The 15,849-nt window shown below is 34.2% G+C and overlaps 1 pseudogene; it reads right to left on the bottom strand.

Annotated features, from left to right (window-relative positions):
• Positions 1-5,774: 5,774 nt before the first annotated feature.
• LOC120156199 lies at positions 5,775-15,593 on the bottom strand (annotated as a pseudogene).
• Positions 15,594-15,849: the final 256 nt, after the last annotated feature.

The following is a 15,849-nucleotide window of genomic DNA, read 5'->3' on the forward strand; positions in this document are numbered from 1 at the left end:
ACACTTACTGCAACCTTTCACAAGAAACAATAAGGTTATCTTCTCTATTGCAGATATGCCTCTTTGATGTACTTGCAATAGTATAGTAATTTCCTTAGCTTTTTCTTTTCTTTGAAATTCTCTTTCTCTTCTTTTTTCTGATTTTTTTCCTTCTCTTTTTCTTTGAACTCCCTTGATTTTTGTAGGAGGCTTTCTTTTCTTTCTGAATTTCTTTTTCTTTTTTCTTTTATTGTTTGCACGTCAATGACACTTTTGTTGTCAATCCAATTATGCTCTGAATACCACTTGATGTAAGGCTGAATCTACACACTTTGATGGAAGTGAGTAGATAGCCTTATTGTGTCCCGATCTAGGATTGACAAGTATTGATGTCCTTAAATTATAAGTTTGGGATGTAACAAAAATAAAAAAAGAAAATAAGATTAATAATGGGCTTAAATAATAGAAGTAATGAAATGGAAAGAAATTAAAGAGAAGGTTACGAAATTAGGAAGGTGTTGATGGTCATGATGAATGATGTTGATGGCGTTGATGTTGAAATGGAGATGGTGGTGATGTTGTATCTCAAGCACGCCAATAAAGAAACTCTCATGTGCAAGGCATGTGGTATGGTCGAATAGGCATGGAGCTTTATATCATGTCTCTTGGTGATTTAAGCCTTCAATGGATATAATATCTTCACCATCGTGCTCCTTGATGAAAGGGCATGTTCATGGGCATCATCATTCATGAAAGGCCACAATGTTTGGAAATGTATCCTTTCATGTTTAAGCTAGTTTAGAGGTGAATGAGCTGGCCATAGGTGAATGTAGTATGGTGAACATTATGGCAGCTCCTTATGAAAAGGTACCTCTTGAGGTGGCAACTATTCGCGAAAAGGTACGATTTCACAAATTTTGACTTAGGACATATTTGAAGTGTCCTAAGTGGTGATGATGATGGTGTAGCTCCCAAGCTGAATTGAAGTCATCTTGTAGCTCAAATCTTCAGCTATGAGCTTGTGGGTCTCCGGACAACTTCTCACCAATTGTTCCTTATGCTCTCTTAAACATCCCCATATAAGTTTCCTTGTTGTTGCATGCTCCATTTAGCTCAATATAGCTCCCAAGTTGTGGTCGAATATACCTACACACATAACATAAAGAAATAAGTTAAGTATATGAACTTATATAATGTATATAATATGGAAATGTGTACCATATTATATATAATAATAACTTATATCTCACAAAGTAATAAATAAGTTATCATTATAACTATATATGTAATAAATGTATATAACTATGTTATGGCATGTGAAATAAGCATTATTATGTGTAAAGATAGAAAGTTTCTTCCCTTGAAAGGTTGGAATAACCAATGTAAACATGATGCTGAATTGGATCACATCACAACCTTTCATCATTTTAGCTACTTCCCATGTGTATGAGATGAAGATGAGCTGACCATAGACGAAGGGCATGTGGGTGAGTCTTAGGATAGCTCCTTGTGAAAGGGCACCTCTTGGAATGGCAACTCTTCGTGAAATGGTAGGAATTCACAAAAATTAACCTACACTATATTTGAAGTACTCTGTGTGGTGATGGTGATGGTGCAACTCTCCAGTTGAAATGAGGTCTCTAGCTAGCTTAAGTCAGCTATGAGCTAGGGGTCAGCTGGCAACTTTGTCCCAAAATGTTCTTGATTTGTTCCGGAGTTGTCCTAGTCATGTTTCCTTAGCTCGTGGACTCCAATGCTAGCTTTAAGTTAGCTCATTTATGTGGTCGAATATGCATCTACAAAAGAAATCATGTTATTAGCTAAGTAATGTATGATATAAATGTATAAATATGTGGTTTATAATAGTAACTTCATACATTACATAACATCATCATCATAACTATAAATGTAATGTATGTAAACTATTATTATAACTATGGTATAAAGAAAGAATAAATTAGAGAAAATCCCCCTTTGATTATTGTGAAAGGTTGGAGATGCAAGGACATTCATGTTGCTGATTTGGATCACATCATCACCCTTCTTTAAAGTGATTTATCCTCAAATTAAAATGTGGTTTCTCTTTAACATTCATCCATCCTATAGTTGTTGTTTTGTCAAAAATGGGGATCTCTTCAATAGGTACTTGTTTGAGATATGTCCATGTAATTTTGCTTTGAAAATTTAGGTCTCTTGCATCCCAAAAGTGGTGTCCCATAATTTTCCAATAGGCATGATCATTGAGTCCTCATGAGTCACGTCTGTTGGTCATTCTAAGTTCATGTCCTTTGAACAAAAAATTGAGTCCTTTTGCTTCTCAATGGACACATCTTTTGGATTTCCAAAGGTCACATCTTCTAAACCTTCATTTTGACGAATGGTGTCTCTTGGTACATGTTAATAAATGTCAAAGAAAAATATGCATTTTCAAAGTTAGAATAATCATCTTCAACCTTGCGTTCAGTTTCTCGTATCAAGCACATTGAAGAATAAGCACTTGTTCTCATATCAGTTTCCTCCGTGCTTGCTATTGCCTTTCCTTTCCTCATAGCCTCAACATTTTGTTTCATTTTTATCTGGTCATTCTGAACTTGTTTTGGTGTCAAAAGAGTAAGGATAATCTTATTCCCTTAATGGTTGAACGAATATTGATTGGTAAAACAATCATGGATAGTCCTTTTGTCGTATTGCTATGGTCTTCCAAGAAGTAGATGGCTAGCATGCATACGGACAACAACACACATTACCTCGTCCTTGTATTTGCCAATGGACAAAGAAAATATCACATGTTTTCAATAAATAATATAAATTGTATTAATAATTTATTATATATTATTAAAATAAAAATATAATATCTTATATTATTATTATATAATTGATTATTTAATTATAATATTATATTATTAGAAATATTAATAAATATATTTTAAATATTTTAATAATTAATATTTTGATTAAAATGATATTAAAATATTTTATTAATATTAAATTCATAAAATAAAATTATTTTGAGAATTTATTCTTTGAAGTGAAAACTACACAAAGGAAATTATGTTGACCAGGAAAATGTTTTATGTTGAGCATCCAGTTTTCCTCCAACCAAACACTGGAAAATGAGGAAAACGTTTTCCAGAAAACATTTTACGTGAAACAAACGAACCCTTAATTTGTTATCTTAAAAAATGTTTCATCTTTGTTTTAGTTGTTGAACAATGGTGGTAACTTTTTATGTTTATTCATCATCTGGGGCAGGTAAGATATTACAAAATGAAAGATTAGAGTTTTTTATTAAAAAAATATTTCAAAAATCCTCCACAATTCTTGAGTACCTTGTTAAGGAGAGCTTGACGACCAGGAAATGGGTTAAAATTGTCCACCATCTCAGACCCTTTCACACTCTCCCCTTGTTTCTTCAACCTCATCTTTTCCCCATCTCCACTATTGGCTTGTTTAGCTTCTCTATACCCTCCATTGTTAACCCATATTCTCGATAACCTTCCACCATTACTGGTCCCCAGAAGCTCAAACAAAACCATACTCCAACCATCTTTATCCTCGTTATCCCAACCGAACCTTTCACTCATCTCCTGTTATAATATCGGAATGATGATTATCGGTTAACAAATAAACACGATCAAAAAGGAAAAACAAAAGAACACCATGATTTACGAGGAAAACCCAAAAGGGAAAAACCACAGGTAGAGGGGAAGAAATTTACTATTATGAAGGAACAAAATACAATAGGATTTTGGTGAAAGAAAAAAACTTGATTTCTAACCCTGACCATTAGTATATATTTATAGGGATGGATATTTCATTACCAAGGAAAACTAAATAAAATAGAAATCTACTTTAATAAAGATTTCTAATTTTAATCAAACTGGGTTTCCTACTTTCCCAATATTTATATATTAATTAATTTGTGTCACTTTGAATTCGAGTCAAACTCTAACAAATCTCCATCTTGACACGAATTCTGAAAGTGCAAAGGTTTCGAGACAAAACACCCAAATTCGATGTGACACCTGAACTCAACAAAAATAATTCTTCACTTCAATGAACAAGTTCTCCACCTCTTCCACAACACCTCTCAAAGGGGTAATCTTTAGTAATTGACACCGACTAAATCCAAGCTTTCTTAGTCTTGGATTTAGTCTTCACATCGACATGTTTATCATAAGTGCCAACTTTTCTCACAAATGTTTCACCACGAGCAATATCATGCACAACACGATCCCGATCATCAATGATAATTATATCTTCAAATTCATCATATTAACGAAATTGAACTCTTTTTACTTCACATAACCGTTCTACCCACGGTTATTTTTTTCAACATCGTTATTTGACACGGTGGATGAAACACCAACTGCATTATCTAAAACTGTTGAACCCTGTAGAACATAAAACTTGGTAGTCTTTCTCTGCCCTTTTAACAAAACAAGAGAGTCCTTGCATATTTTCATAGATCCACATTCACTGGAGAATTTGTACCCTTTTGAATCTAGAGTACCTAACGAAATTAGATTTCTACTCAAATATAGAATATGTCCCACATTACAAAGTGTTCAAACAATCCCATCGGACATCTTAATCTTGATTGTTCCAATACTTGTGACTTTACAAAGGATATTATTTCCCAAAAATACATCACCTGTAGAAGCAGCTTCATACATCACAAACTAGTCACGATTATGACTTATATGAAAACTACTACCAAAGTCAAGTATCCACTCATCACTTGTTATAAAGTTGTCATCAACCACAACTAGGAGTTCTCCATCATCATACTCCTATACTATACCGACCTCACTAGATTTCCCATAGTTCTGCTCTTCAGCTTCTCTTTTGATTGTATTTTGCAACTTATAACACTTTGATTTAACATGATCTTTCTTTTTATAATAGTGACAAGTTTTACCTTGGTTGGAAGATTTTGATCTACCCCTTCCAATATTATCAGAAGAACGCTCGCCTTTTCTCCCACTGTTTGATCTAGTCGATTCATGCATTACGAGACCATCTGTCTAAAGATCAGAACCATATTCAATATATTTCATCTTGTCAAACAAGTGCATGCCACTGTAAACTTCTTCAAGAGTGAGTGTTTCGTGACTGTAAAAGATTGTATCTCTGAAAGACGAGTAGGAAGGAGGCAGCGAACATATGAGGATCAGTCCTAAGTCTTCTTGATCATAATTCACTTCTAGGGTCTCTAGATCAGAGATAATGATTTGACAAATGTAAATGAATCTGAGAAAGAGCTTTATGATCCTTCCGTTTTTCCTCATTCGTCCATTGTGTTACCAGCTTCTCATTAAATTCTTCTATTATATCATCGAGATCTAACTGTGCAAGAACATCCCGAATCTTTACCTGCCATAGCGAGAACCTGGTGTTTCGATCCAACAACGAAATATCATACTTCATTGTTTCCATAATCTTGAACCCTAAGCTTTGAAATCAATTTGTTATAACATCGAAATGATGATTATCGACAAACAAATAAACAAAATCGAAAAGGAAAAACAAATAACACCAGGATTTACATGGAAAACCCAAAAGGGAAAAACAACGGTCATATGAGAAGAATTTTATAATATGAATGAAGAAAATACAAGAGGATTTTGGTGAAAGAAAAGAACTTGATTTCTGCCCCTGACCCTAAGTATCTATTTATAGGGATATATATTTGATTACATAAGAAAACTAAATAAAGTAGAAATCTACTTTAATAAAGTTTTCTACTTTTAATCAAACTGAGTTTCCTATTTTCCCAATATTTATATATTAATTCATTTGCGCCACTTTAAATTCGAGTCAAACTCTAACATCTCCAATAACAATGAAACCGAACTCCTCGCAATCCCTCTCGCATTGTTTCCGTTCAAAACATTCTCGGTGAGTTCCCACTTGATTCTATCCCGATAAATTGGGTCTTCTAGCACTTGATCAGCCAGCTTCACCCATCGCTCGTTGTCGCCAGCGCGGAGGTTCTTTGACTCCGAACGAAGATAATTGGAAGGGAGAGTGCTGAGTATCTCCCCTTTGTGTTTGCCCAAGTCAATGATAATGTCCGTTGCCAGAACTGTTTTCGTCATTGGGATGGGAGATGGCATCTTTCGGGGCTTCAAGGAAGAGGAAACTTTAAAACTGAGAGATAATAAGGTTGAAGATGGAGGATTGAATAGTAGGAAGGCCATGGATTTAGATTCAAAAGAAAATTAGGTAGATGAAGGAATAGGGATAGGATGATGAAGGGCCTGCTGAATATATACGTAAATATACGGCCAGTCAATTAATAGTAGGTCCGTATAAAGGTGATTAATTCAAGTCAAGTCATCCAACTATGCTTTCTTTCAATATAATAGATTCCTTTTGTTGACCTTTATCTTTTACTTGTAATTTTTACTTAATTTTGTAATTTAATTACCCGTATAAAGGTGTGTTAACTTTGATTTAATTTTAGAAAATAAAGAAAATATCAATTTAAATTATTTGATTTTCTAAGTTAAAATCAAATTGAATTTTACAATTCGATCTTTAATATATTTAAATACCATCAAAACTTTAAGTTATTTTTTACAATTAGAGATACTTAATTAATTATAGTATCTAAAATGATATTATAATTAGTCTACTTTTTTGAATACGGATTCAATTAAATTTCAATAATTTTAAGTGTGTGTGTTTTTTTTACTTAAGCCAATTTTTGAGATATCAAGTATTTTATTAAGTTTTACCAACTATTCATGAAATAATTCAAATAATGATAAATTATAAGAATGATCACTTTCGTTCAAAATTTATACATATTTCTTTAATGAATTAAAAATAAATAAAATTTGGTTACTTTTATTTTTATTTAATTAAAAAGTGATCACTAAAGGTTAATTGTCATTGGACTATAATAAATTATTAACGTGACATAGTAAATATATAAAATTAGAAAGGATAAATTACACAAATAATCACTAACATTCTCAACTATTGGAGCTTGTAACGAATTCGTTGTTGCTTCTTGCACCTTGGCTTTTGCTTGCCAAACCTGTGCCTCTAAGCTAAGTTGTGCAACGTGTGCCTCAAACTCTGTGTTTCGACACTTTGCTTTCTCTACTTCTTTATCCCTCAAACCCTTCACCATCAATTCTTCAGTCAGTGACGCTTGGTAGTGCTTATGCCTTTTCTCCACTAACATATGTCGCAATGCCTCCCTCTTTAACACTATTTTTTTAAAAACATTATTACAATTTTTCCTCAAACAAAAAATCTAATGTGCCTAAGGTTGAAGGAATTGGTCCAATTATTCTCTCTGGCTTTTGATTTAGGTACTCAAATCATCAGATTTTATAGAGAAAAAAAACAGGTGAGTTTAGAACAAGATTTTGATGTTAGTATTCGTAACTTTGATTTTCCTTTTGCTCTAAATGTTGCTATTGATCGCCAAAAGATAAGCGAAGACTCCATTGGATCTTTGGAGGTGAGAAATGTTTATTAATTAAGGTGTTTGCGTTTGTAAAGAATATGAATTGATCGTCGTCGTTATTGATGTTGCTTTCATTTATCTTCCTCTTTTCCTTGGATTGTATATTACATGCATTGTTAAAGAAAATATGGGATTGATTAACATAAACTTCTCCTTGTTGTAATGAAAACTCATCTTGCCCACTTCTAAAAAATTCATGCCAACAAGAATAATACATAAATAGATGAAAACCAAGATGAACATAGAAGCAAAAGTAAAGAAAAAAAGATAAACCTAGTTAGAAGGAAGACATTTGAAGAGTATTGAGTTTTATATTAGTACGATATTATTAATACGAAATGCGAGTATAACAATACGAACATGACACTAACTATAGCTAATTTAAAAACACCACACAACAAAGTTTTGCTAAACTTTCTTACTATCTCTCTTATTTATTTATTTTTTACTCTTTTATTTTTGTTTTCTCAGACACATACTTATTGCATAACTTAAGTCAAATACACACATATATATAAGATAAATTTACCACCTTAGTTGTTGCTTTGTTCTTCCTTGTCGTAGTAAAATCTTATAATTAATATAGCTTATCTTCATCTTAATTGTTAAGGATTATGTGAGCTGCTGCCAAATTATTCACCTGCTTGTTGCCATCCACGTTGATATCATATCATATTTCCAGATGCTTCATTAGATTTCCAAACATTAAGAAGCCTTCAAATGTTCCCACTTCATCCATGTTTTGTCGCATCATTCTTATCCAAATTGTATGTGATTTTTGTTGCTTCTTTAAACCAATATTTTCCACGTTTCAATTCTTATCACATAAGTATTGCTTCCATCATTCTTCAATTTTTCAAGTGTCTTACCAACATCCAAAATCAAGTTTGATTCCAGCCGTCACCCTCAAACTTGATTTCTCATTTCGAGTCTTTTTCCACTTGTCATCTTCAATTAATTCTTCATTTTTTATTGAATCACTGTTTGCAAGTAAGTAGAAAAGTGAAACATTTTGTAATTCATAATTATTGTACCTTTATGGTATCCTTCTTTCTCTTGTAGATCTTCGAAGATCTATAGGAGGTATTTTAGGATTTTATTGTTCGTTGTTACCACTAACGTTGCTTGTTGATGGTGATGCATTTGAATTTTGTTGAGGACCTTGATAATCATCTTGTTCGTCTTGATCGATAAGAATGTCATCATCTTTATCTTCATTAAAAAAAGTTCTTCAGCTTTCTTGTCTTCTCTGCTCCATTTTCAATATTTTGCCTCGTCGAACTCGACATGTCTTGAAATCATTACCTTATTGGTAAGAGGATTATAAAGCCTATAGGCCTTGCTTCTTTCATTATAGCTGATGAAAATGAATTTCTATCCTATGTCATCAAGCTTTTTTCTGGTCTGCTCAGTAACATGTGCATATGCGATGCACCCTAAAATTTTGAGGTGTCTAACCCCCAGTTTTTTACCGATTCATGATTCATTTGGAGTCATGTATTTCACACTTTTGGTTGGACATAGGTTTAACATGTAAACTACACATCGAATATTTTTGGCCCAGAAAGTCATGTCTTTCTCTCTGCAACTTTATTTTGTAAAGGAGTATATCTAACTGTTAGCTGATGGTTAATTCCATGCTCTTTGCAAAAATCTTCAAATAAATCTGATGTATACTCGTCCCCTCTATCTGATTGAGTATCTTTAAATTTTGACCACTTTGCTTTTTCGTCATCGCATTAAATTCTTATAATTTATTCAATGCTTCTGATTTTTCTTTCAAAATATAAACCTAACTCTTTCAACTAAAATCATCAATAAAAGTTATATAGTACATGTTACCTCCAAGTGATTGTATATTAAATGGAGTAGTTATATCTGTGTGCACAATCTCCAAAGGCCTTTGGGCTCACCAAGATCTCCCAACTTTGAAGCTTTGTCTATGTTGCTTTCATTTGATGCGAGCCTCACATAATTGATCTGGATGGTTAATTTCTGACAGTCCTTTCACCATATTTGCTTTCGATAACAACTTTAGGCCTAAGAAACCAAGATGCCCATGTCGTAAATACCATAACCATGAATTATATGTAATTGTTATCTTCATGCACTTGACTTCTTCTGACTCGATGTCAATGATAAAGAGATGGTTTCGAGTCATATAAACTTCGCCAATTAATTCTCCTTCTTTATTTTTGATAGTAAGGGAGAGATTCTTCATCAAAACTTCATATCCCTTTTTCAGGAGTTGACCAAGGTTGATATTATTTCTTTTCAAAGTCGGTACATAATATACATCAAAGATGTACTTCTTTTCACGATTTTTCTGAGTAATCATGACTTCACATTTTCCTTTGATTTCTGTATACGAGTCATCACCAAAAGTTACTCGACCATGGATGATTCATCTAACTTCATAAACAGCTCCATTAGGCCACATATATAGTTACTGGCACAATTATCGATATACCAAATATTTTTCTTAAATTCTCTATTTCCTTTAGGAGTTGGGAAAACATGAGATTTTTTAACATTTTCTTCATCAGCTTCCGCTACATAATTTTTTTCTTCTTGTTTGGGAACATATCTATAATCATAACTATAATGACCATATTTATTGCAATTATAAAATTGTACCTGAGATTTATTTCCCTATTGATATCTACCTCTATCTCGAGCTTGAGCTTTGAATCCTCATCCACGACCTGATATTTGGTAATTTTTAATTGTTTGAAGGGTGCTATATGAGACGACCACATCCATATACTCCTCATCCACCTCAAAATCTTCTACGATAACCACCACAACCTCGTGTGTAGTTATTGCTAGCTTCACCTTCATTGACATTCATATTGCTTTACAAATCTTGCGCTAAATTTTCAGAATCTTCATTTTACTTCATCTTTTGCACATGAGCTTGAAGTAAACCCACAAGCTTATCGATAGATATATGTGATAAATATTTTGATTCTTTGATTTCCATGACCACATAATCAAATTTTTGTATCAGCGAGCACAAAATTGTTTCCATCACTCTGACTTCATCGAGTGTTTCTTCATTCCTTTTAATTTCATTTACTATCATTTTTATATGGCTAACATAATCATCTATGCTTTCTGTATTTTTCATTTTTATCATTTCAAATTCATTTTTAAGAGATTGCAAATGTATCTTTCTGGGGTTTTCGCATCTGAGATTTCTTTAAATGTTAATTCTTCAACTCCTTGAAAAATAAAGAACAAAGCCTTATTTTCTTTCTTGTGGGATTCCTTCGGTACCTATTTCTCTTCATTGTCAAGGAAACTTCTATAACACCCTAATTTGATCTTACACGAAGTCCAGATGATTAGAGTGTCACACTGAACAACCGAAGTGGCAAACCATTTAACAATTTAATATTCAAATATTTTATCAATTACCCCAAGCATTATACATTTACAAAATATAAATATTCATAAATACGAGGGGGCTCCCTACATTAGTCTCTAAAATATACTAGTACAAAATAGAGTTTATGACTCAAATAATAACAAGGCTCTATGAAAGTACATGCCATCTACAATACTCGATACATACTCTCAAGGATGATTGAGTTTGAAAATTTGAGATCTGGCGATGTGCTCCTCGACTGGCACTTAAGAACCTGTATACAAATACACATTCCATACGCTGAGCTTCAGAAGCTCAGTGCCACACAAATAACCAAACTATACTACATTTATTCAATAAGCAAGCATGTTACAAGTATGGTTATGAACGTTTGTATATACTAACACACAAGAAAAGTAAGCATAATAGGGTAGCTTGGGGTCATTTAGCATCACAAAACTCACACCCCTCTTTACTTAATAGAGAAATATAAGCGAGACATGGGTCATTGAGCATCAGTATCTCTATTAACCTCGAGCTGGGTCCAAGTCACATAGCATCAGAAGCTCACTCGGCTAGTCTACTCCTCTAGAGTATTAGGGATATGGTCGGGTCACTGAGCATCGACACTCCATCTAACTAGCATTTTAAAGTTCATAACACTGGTTTGGATATATCCGGATAATCCTCATTCTAATATACAATATCACTCAAGTAACTCGGGTGTCTTCATCGTTTCTTGAGCATCAAACAAGTTCATAAGTCTTATGGAATCTTACATTATTTAGACATTATGTTATCAATCAATTATTAAGGATTACACTTGTCTTTTTATTGAAAAAGTTTCCATTCTCGATGCAACCCCAACTTCACTCCATTATCTCAAGCTAATCTTATTACCCAAACAATCATAATTGTATTGATATTCCCCCTTGGGTATTGGTACTTCCCTTCCATATGGTATCAATACCTCTCTGACTATCAGTACCACATTTTACTTCGATGTTTGAAAATTAGACGCATTATCGATACTCAATTGGGATTATCGATATTCACCCTCCTTCGTATCGATACTTCGATGGGTATCGATACCAAAATTACTTTTAATATTTTTAAAAATACCTTGGTATTGATACCCCTATGGGGAGAATCGATACTCTACCCTTGGTATAGATACTCCTTTGAGTACCAATACAAAAATTAGCTTCGATATTTCTGATCAGGACCCTGAGTATTGATACTAGGCCCCGAGTATCGATACAACTTGAGTTGTATTTTTACTCTATGATGGGGTATCGATACTACTCTCACAATTCCTTTGAATTTTTCCGTCACTCGATGGGCAGTATCCATACTGTTTTGACAGTAGCGATACCCTAACACTAGAAACTTTGTTTTTTCTTATCTAAAATCCTCCAATTTGTTCCTAAAGTGTCCCCAAGGCCCCCAAATGGTGTTTAAAGCTTATTTCATACATAAGAAACATGAAAGGTCATAACTGTACACATAAATAACAATAAATCCCGTTTTTATACATTTAAACCCCCCAAGTCCACACCAAGGCTCATACACACAAAACAAGCAACAAACAACACATGCTGACTTACGAGTAGTATATAGAGGTTAGAAGTGTGTTACCATGCACCTACAAGCTGAAAAATCAACTCAAGCCTCACCCAAGCACCACCTTTTCTTTCTCTTCGCTTTTGAAGCCTTCACCCACTTGTTTCACTAAAACAAGCAATGAAATTGAGTTATGAACTCACTTAAGGGCTTAGAAATGTTTAGAATATGACTCTTAAGGTTTAGGGATATTTCAGAGCCACCCACAAGTTCTAAAACACAAAACCCTTCTAAAACCCAACTATGGCCACCATGGCCAAACTTTAAGGTTGTGAGCTTAATTTGGAGCTCATGAGAAGATGATTTCAATTCTTACCTTTGCTATTCCTAGATAGGGATGTTGAGAAATAAGTTCTAACCTTTTCTTGGCCACAAAAAGAATAAGAAGAATGGAGTTTGAATGGATAATGGAAGAATACAAAGTTGGATGAAAAATAGAAAATGAGAAGTTTGCCCGTTGATATTACCATTCTTTAATGGTATTCAGCCTTTAAAAATCGGAGCGTTACAGCTTCTGCTATTGTATTTTCATGCTTAACTTAGCCTTCCTCGATGACATCCCAACAATTGGGAACTGAGTAACGCCTTCATTTGGATATTCCAATTTTTCATAATTTACCTTTGTCAATCGCAAGATTTGTGGTTAAATCATATTGTCCATCTTCACCATCACTTGAATTCGAACCAACCTTGAACCAAGCTCTTATATCACTTATTCAAAGCATTGGTGGGCACTCGATTTATTTTATAACTTGTATGATATTATTAATATGAAATACGAGTATAACAACACGAACACGACACTAACTGCGTGTAACCTCCTTGAGTATCTGTACCAAATTTTCCTTTGATGTTTAAAAATTAGACTCAGAATCGATACTCATTTAGGAGTATCGATACTCCCCCACTTTAGTATCGATACTCTGATGGGTATCGATACCAAAATTACTTTCGATGTTTTAACAAATACCCAGATACTGATACCCTTATCGGAAGTATCAATACTCTACCTTTATTATCAATACTGCTTTAAGTATCGATACTAAAATTACCTTTAACGTTTCTGATTATGGCCCTAAGTATCGATACTAATCCCCGAGTATCGATACAACTTGAGCAGTATCTATACTCCTTGACAGGGTGTTGATACTACTTTCACAATTCCTTTGAATTTTTCCCTCACTCGATGGGCAGTATCCATACTATTTTGATAGTATCGATACCCTCGAACTATAAACTTTGTTTTCTCTCATCTAAAATCCTCCAATTTGATCCTAAAGTGTCCCCAATGCCCCAAATGGTGTTTAAAGCTTATTTCATACATAAGGAACATGAAAGGTCATTACTTTAAATAAAAATAAAAACAAATCCCATTTTTATACATTTAAACCCCCCCAAGTCCACACCAAGGCTCATACACCCAAAACAAGTAAAAAAACAACACATGCTGACTTACAAGTAGTAGAGAGAGGTTAGAAGTATGTTACCTTGCACCTATAAGCTGAAAAATCAACTCAAGGCTCACCCAAGCTCCACATTCTCTTTCTCCTTGCTTTTGGAGCCTTCACCCACTTGTCTCACTAAAACAAGCAATGAAATTGAGTTATGAACTCACTTAAGAGCTTAAAAATGTTAGGAGTATAACTCTTAAGGTTTAGGGATATCTGAGAGCTACTAACAAGTTCTAAAACACAAAACCCTCCTAAAACCCAACTATGACCACCATGGCCAAACTCTAAGGTTATGAGCTTAATTTGTAGCTCTTGAGAAGATTATTTCAATTATTACCTTCTTTATTCTGGGTGGGGTTGTTGAGAAACAAGTTCCCAACTTTGCTTGGCCAAAAAAGAGTAAAGGAATAATGAAATTTGAATAGAGAAGGGAAGAAGACAAAGGTGGAAGAAAAAGAGAAAATGAGAAGGCTGGTCATTGACATCACCATTCTTTAATGGTATTTAACCTTCGAAACAATATAGGGGTTATTTACACTTCTCCTTCCACACACAATTTAAAAACACCCCTTTATAGCCTTATTGGGCTCAAGACCAAACCAAAGCAAGTTAAATCTTAACTCAACACTCCTAAATGGTTCCTTGGCCTAATTAATATCCACTTAGTTTTACCAGAAGCTACTAACTCAAAAATCGGGGTGTTACAACTCTCACTTCCTAAAAAGAAATTTATCCTTGAAATTTACATGAGTAGAAAAAGTGCGGATACTGAAGTTGCATATCCACATTATTCTCCTAAGTTGCTTCCTTAGTCTCCAGGTTCCTCTACGAGACCTTTGCTAGAGGAATCCGCTTCTTTCTCAGCTCCTTGACCTCTGGGTCTAAGATTCTTATCGACTTCTCCTCATAGGTCGTATCTTAACTTTCTTCAATTTGTTCTAACAAAATGACATGGGAAGGGTCAGAATGATACTTTCTAAGCATCAAAACATGAAAAATATTATGGATTCACTCCATTTTCAGTGGAAATGCTAGTTTGTAAGCTACGAGTCTGACTTTCTCAATAATCTCAAAGGGTTTAATGAAGCGCGGAGTTAACTTCCCTTTGTACAACCTAACCAACCTCTCCAGGGTGAAGTGTATGTGAACTGGCAAAAAGTGAGCAACCTTGGTCAAACGGTCAACTATACCCAGATGGCATCATGCTTCTTTCACATCAATGGTAACCCAATACGAAATCCATGGTCACCTTATCTCATTTCCATTGTAGAATATGGATGGAACAAGTTCCTTGATGAGGCACATTGTAGTCTGTTTTTGGTCCATCTGGGTGGAAGAAATATGTATCAAGACCTTCGTAAGTTATATTGGTGGCTAGGTATGAATAAAGAAATATTTGAGTTCGTAAGTCAATGCACAACCTCATTGACCAATCTTTCTTTTTTACGAAAAACACTGGCACTCCCCACAGTGAGATCCTTGGTCAGATAAATTCTCAATCTAGAAGTTTTTGGATTTGAGACTTAAGATTCAAATTTGTCAGTGCCATACGGTATGGAGCAATGGACATCGGACTAGAACTTGGCATAACCTCTATGTCGAATTCTAGTTCACTGTCTGGTGGTAAACCTGGCAACTCCTCTGAAAACACGTCAAAAAAGTCCTTCACTAAATGAATCTCCATGAGCTCTGGGCTCAAACACGGGTATTCACTACATGAGCTAAGAATACCTCGCAACTCGTTCTTACCAGCTTATGCGCCTCTAAGGCGGAAATAATCCCCGGGGCACAACTAAGCTCCTAGCTATGCATCACGACCTTAGTTCCATTAGGCTTACGAAGTTTGAGTTGTCTAGCTCTACACCTTAGACTCACATCATGCTCGGATAGTCAATCCATCCCAATGATCACACCAAACTCTCATAAAGGTGGTTTCATCA

This window comes from Hibiscus syriacus, unplaced genomic scaffold (assembly GCF_006381635.1).
Source record: "Hibiscus syriacus cultivar Baekdansim isolate YM2019G1 unplaced genomic scaffold, ASM638163v2 tig00111213_pilon, whole genome shotgun sequence".
NCBI lineage: Eukaryota > Viridiplantae > Streptophyta > Magnoliopsida > Malvales > Malvaceae > Hibiscus > Hibiscus syriacus.